The following is a 6000-nucleotide window of genomic DNA, read 5'->3' as shown; positions in this document are numbered from 1 at the left end:
TTTAAACATATTATTTAAAAATCAGAATTATTTTCCCTAATATATACTTTATATTTTATAATTATCTAAAGAAAAATTATTTTTTTAATAAACAAAACCCCACAGATACCTCCAAATGCATCAATTTTATCCTATTTGCCATGCAAAATTATGACATACTATGTGTGCTATTAGGTAAATAAGGTTGGGAAACACAAGTGAAGAGGGCCTCCCCTCAAAAAATGTCCTAAAGTGTAAATATGGGCTAGTGGAGTAGGGACCCAGTGGGTCTACACTCAAGGCTATGCAGTGAGTGGGGAGGATGTTAGCGTTGAAGCCTGTGAGATGGGTACATTCTGGCTGTGACTAGCCTTAAATGCCACAAGAGTTTAGACTTTATTTTATGGGAGTAGAACAAATTGTAGCAAATGCTGTTCACAAAATATTAGACGACATGCACAGCATCTCAAAGGCAAAATGATATATCAACATATAATCAATACCTGTAGTGGTCAGTATTTACATAGAATATGACTTCTCCTCTTGTATCTCACCCCTTCAGGTGCAGGTCCAGTCCACTCCCTGTCCCATCCTGTACTGCATCACCTTGCAGGCAGAAACCAGTGTGATAGAGATGCTTGTCTTTGACATGTGTCAAGTGGGCCTTGATCATAGCCTGTTTAAGTTTAGTGGGCCAGAAATACAGAAAACCAGAGCTACTTGTTCTTTTTAATGAAAGTATGAAGAGATTCTACTTGGGGAGAAAAGTGGTCACATAAGTTCTGCTGTGATTACCCAATTTTCTAGGATTTTGTCTCTGAAAAGGAGAGGAGAAGAGGCCCTTTCAAATACAGTCCACACCTTCATGGCCAGCACACTAGTGGTTGTTCTAGGCATGGTGAAACAAAGAAGGTGAAAAGAAGGGAGGTCTAAATCTCAGCAGCCTCAAAGACATTCTTATTCTCAATATATGCAGGTGACTTAGAGTTACCACTCCAGGGAGGAGGAGGTCATGTCTTCATGGTCTTCATGGGCCCCCCAGGCATAGAGCTAGCTGGATTCTCTCCACAACATCCCAATGTCCTTGACTTAGCTCGGGCGGGGGGGGGGGGGCTTCATTCCAGTCCAGGAGTCAGGATCAGACCTCACCCACTGCATCACTCATTTCAGTGGTTTATTGAACATGTGTATGTCAGGCATTGTGCTAGCTGTCACAAACACAAAACGTAATGTAGTTTGTGTCCTCTCAAAAACCCCTAGTGGGATTTTTAGATTGCCAACCAGGAAACCATGACTGATCCTAAGGGAATTGAAGCAGAGAAGTGAGTCCTTGGAAGAAATTTGCTCTGTCTTCATGTTGAAGCGAACTATTTTGAGCAGGTTCTTGGCCACCTTCATTTGGATGAGCTCGTGGAGAGATAGATTTGAAGCTATCCTAGAACTGGGCAGTGGTGGTGACTCCTTATAGTCAGGACCTTGGGCCATAGCCCAAAGTTGAACTCTGGTCCCTAGAACCTTAAGATTTGCCAATGAATAGCTTTTTTCTTTTCTTTATTTTCTTACCCGACTGTGTTAGTCCCTTTTTATTCTAAATTTAGGTAACTAATTCTGTTTGTAGGTTATGAAATGTCTAAGGAATTTGCTTCATATGTTGGCTCCACTGTGAGCAAGTTCTTTCCCTTTACTTCACCTTAGAATTTAGAATTGTGACCCTCATTTCTTAATGCAGCCTAGCCAAGAAGTGGTTTTCATTGTAGAAGTTATCTGAAGACTGTCTCATGCTTTATTTTTTAAATATTTTATTTATTTATTTTTAGAGAGAGGGGATGGGAAGGAGAAAGAGTGGGAGAGAAACATCATTATGTGGTTGCCTCTCACGTGCCCCCCAACCAGGGGACCTGGCCTGCAACCCAGGTATGTGCCCTGACTGGGAATCGAACCAGTGGCCCTTTGCTTTACAGGCCTGTGCTCAATCTATTGACCTACACCAGCCAGGGCTATGCTTTAGAGCAGTTGCTGGTCTATTAACCAGGCTCTAGTTTTTCCAGGAACACTATACAGGATGGATTTAAATATGTATTAAATAAACTATGAGGTATTCTCTCAAATACATTTAAATGCATTTTATTTTTAGACAATCTACATGACATTTCTTTCCCTTAAAAACAATGCCTCCACTCCAAATAAATCAAAGTTAAAATAAATGAAGAGCTCAAGACAACATCAGTCCCTTTTGTCCTAGTCCTGCTGTGTGGATGGAAGTTGTGAGAGATCCGAACTGCCAAATTTGTTAACATTCTTCTATTCCTAAGCCATTCTTAAAGGAAATCATATATGGGGCCATACCATTCTCATGGTACTCCAGTAGAGCAACCGTGCCATGTGGATGCACACTTTCACCGATAAAGAACTGGCAGTGTTTGGAATTGGCATGGATGTGCTGGATTTGTTCTGTAGCCCCTGTCATAAGAGGCTGTACTCCTTCTGGTCTCTGTTCTTCATTTCCCTTTGATTGATTTAATGTACCCTTTGATGTATTTCTAGGCTCCTTTTTGAAGCTGGTTTCCTGCAAATGATGATTTATGACAATGTCAACACCAGGGATTACAGTGCTTTGGGGACCTTCACCCTATGGGCCTTCAGTGGAGGCATTTCCACCAATAAATGAGTCATCCATGTTACCCTGGGTTCCACTGACCATCTTCCCCTTCACCTCCAGACACAGCCTGTCTGCAACCTCCCAGATCTTGTAGACATCGAACATCTCATCATGGCTGATGATGTCCCGGGAAATCATCATGATGGTGGCTGGAAGGAGATGACAGCTGGAGCCAGGAGCTCAGAGTGAGCATGGCACAGCCTGAGCAGGGCTCTTGGGGAGGGCGGAGCAGGCAGAGCAGGAGAAAAAGCTGAATCGTTTCTTTTTCTATTTGTTTTCACAATGTCATCAGATTTGAGCCTTGCTTCTTGAGTAGTAGTCCAGAGCTACCTTTTAAAATACAGCCCAATAGCTGAGGCTGAAGAAAAACTCACCTTGAAGTCATCAGGGGTACTCTGAAAGTCTGAGCTTTATGGAAGGCCAGGTTCATTTTGGAATTTAAGCAACATCCTCACATTAGTTGGGAGATGACTAGCTCAGTCAGTGTCTTTCTGGTCCCAAACTGCCTTGTATCATTTGGCTGCTTAATACTTGAGGACGACTCCTCTGAAAGCACACCCCCAAATAAATTCAAGCCTCCTGACAAAACTGTTGAAAGCAGAGCCAAATGATCCCCAGAATATAGCGATGTCTTACAACATTGCGGCAAACACGCTGGAAAGTGATATGTTATACAAATCTGGCAACGTGTAAATTTAGAATGCATGTTATATTTGTGTGGGCTAAACCTGGATGGGACAGAAGTTGCCTAAGGAGGCTCTGAAATCCACTAGTAGTATTTTCTTCTTTCTGAGCTAGGAGAAGGAATTACACCACTATTTGGATTATCTTGTATGTGCAAAATTACACGTCCTTAAAATATAATAGTATCCTAAGTGTGCATTTAGAAGATAGTTTGGAAATGCACACAAACTTTCTCTGTCTAAAAGGAATCAACGTTATAAATATAAAATTATCTAGCTGTATACAAAATTAGGACATCGATGGGGGAACAACTAAATTAATTTTAAGATAAAACAGAAAAAAAAAGATAATTGGGTTCCTACCTCATTCCCAGAACCAACCGGCCAGATAGCCGTTTTATGCAGTCTTAGTATTTTGCTCCTTCTCGTGCCTCTTCTCTTACCTGTTCCAGTAGTATAGGTGGGGTGGGTGAGTTTTATACTCCTTGGCAACAGTTCAGGAAAAAAGTATTTTCACTTTAAATTAACTTACATGCTACATCAACCCAGCGCTTTTCTCATTATGAGTTAATTCCCGTGTGTTTTGCTGGTGGGCTGGGGAAACCATGGTCCTACCACACACAGTAGCAGGGCCTCGGAAAGGTGTTTGCTGCAGGCAAACCAAAGCCCTCATACTGTGTGGGACTGGGAACTGTTTTTTGACCAATAGACTTAACAAAAGTAAGGAAAGGTTGCCCTCATTATTACCATTCATTTTTTTAAAAAAGACAAAATAAGCAAAAAAATGAAACTGGATCACTACCTTATACAATACATAAAAATGAACTCAAAATGGATTAAAGACTCGGATGTAAGATCTGAGACCATAAAACTTCTAGAAGAAAACACAGGCAGAAAGCTTATGGATATAGGGCTTGGTGATGATTTTTTTTGTACCTGACACCAAAAGCAAAAGTCAACAAGTGGGATTGTATCAAACTAACATGCTTCTGTGCAGCAAAGAAAACTATGAACAAAGTGAAAAGGCAACCCCCTGAATGGGAGAAAATATTTGCAAATTATATATCTGATAACAGGTTAAATTTAAAAATATGTAAAGAACTAGCACATTTCAATAGCAAAACAAAACAAAAATCGGATTAAAAGATGGGGAGATCTGAACAGACATTTTTCCAGAGAAGACACACAGATGGCCACAGGCTCATGAAAAGATGCTCAGCATCACTAATCATCAGGGAGAAGCAAATCAAAACCACAATGAGATATTATTTCACATATGTTGGAATGGCTACCATCAAAAAGATAAGAAGTAACAAGTGTTGCTGAGAACGTGGAGGAAAAGGAACACTTGTTGGTGAGTAAACTGATGTAGTAGCCACTGTGGAACACGGTGTGGAGGTACCTAATACATGAAACATAGAACTATCACATGACCAGCAATGCCACTTGTGGATATTTATCTGAAGAAAATGAAAATACTAACTCAAAACAACATATGCATACTCATGTTCTTTGAAGCCTTATTTGCAGTAGCCAAGATATGGAAACAACATAAATGTCCATTGATAGGTAAATGGATAAATAAAATATGGTAAATATATACAACAAAATACTATTCAGCCATTAAAAAAATGAAATCTTGCCATTTGCAACAACATGGATAAACTTGAGGACATTATATTCAGTGAAATGTTATACAGAATAAGATAAATACCAAATGATCTCACTTACATGTGGAAACTAACATAAAACAAAACAAAACAAAAACAAACAAATAAGAAAATCAAGTTCATAAATACAGAGAATAGATTGGTGGTTGCTAGATACAGGGGTTAGAGGGTGGAGAAAACGGGTGAAGGGGTCAAAGGTACAAACTTCCAGTTCTAAACTAAGTGAGTCCTGGGCATGTAACATACCACACGGTGACTACAGTTAACAGTACCGTGGTGTGTAGTGAACAGTGTCTAAGAGAGCAGACCTAAAACATTTTTATCACAAGAAAAAAATCGTAAGTATGTAAGGTCACAGTGTACACAAATATTATGCTGTACACCTGAAGCTAATATGTTATATGCCAGTCATACCTGAATAAAAAGAGGCAACAAATAAGGAAATACAACCTCATTTGTCTCCATTGCATGTTGTACTTCAGCATATATTATTTCAGAAGGGGAGGGAAATGCTTTCCTTTTGTTATATTCTCTAAATTCTTTAAAGTTACAGATATGCTTCAGTTAATACCTCATTTTCATGAAATTGAGGGGCAGGATTCAGAAGGTTCATGACTGAATCTAGACAGTAAAGAATGACCTTGGAAAAGTTTTGATGTTGTTAAAAGTGACAGCTTACATAGTGAGCTCAGAGTTGGAATAACTGAGCTTCAAAGACGAGGCTACTGTTGGATTGAGGACAATTGAGGTGAAAACAGGCACGTGTGTGTATGTGTTTTAAGATTTTATTTATTTATTTTTAGAGAGGGGGGAAGAGAAGGAGAAAAAGAGGGAGAGAAACATCAATGTGTGGTTGCCTCTCACATGCCCATCGGGGACCTGACCAGCAACCTGGGCATGTGCCCTGACTGGGAATCAAACCAGTGACCCTTTGGTTCACAGGCCGGTGCTCAATCCACTGAGCTGCATCAGCCAGGGCTTGGCACACATGTGTTTTAATGTATTTGGA

At 40.0% G+C, this 6000-nt stretch overlaps 1 pseudogene; it reads right to left on the bottom strand.

Annotated features, from left to right (window-relative positions):
* Positions 1 to 2213: 2213 nt before the first annotated feature.
* LOC119034750 (translationally-controlled tumor protein-like) lies at positions 2214 to 2931 on the bottom strand (annotated as a pseudogene).
* Between the last annotated feature and the right edge of the window lie 3069 nt (positions 2932 to 6000).

Source organism: Artibeus jamaicensis, unplaced genomic scaffold (assembly GCF_021234435.1).
Source record: "Artibeus jamaicensis isolate MK-2021 breed Jamaican fruit bat unplaced genomic scaffold, CSHL_Jam_final contig_354, whole genome shotgun sequence".
NCBI classification, from domain to species: Eukaryota; Metazoa; Chordata; class Mammalia; order Chiroptera; family Phyllostomidae; genus Artibeus; species Artibeus jamaicensis.
The sequence above is the reverse complement of the archived record's forward strand: the minus strand, read 5'-3'. Positions and strand labels throughout refer to the sequence as shown.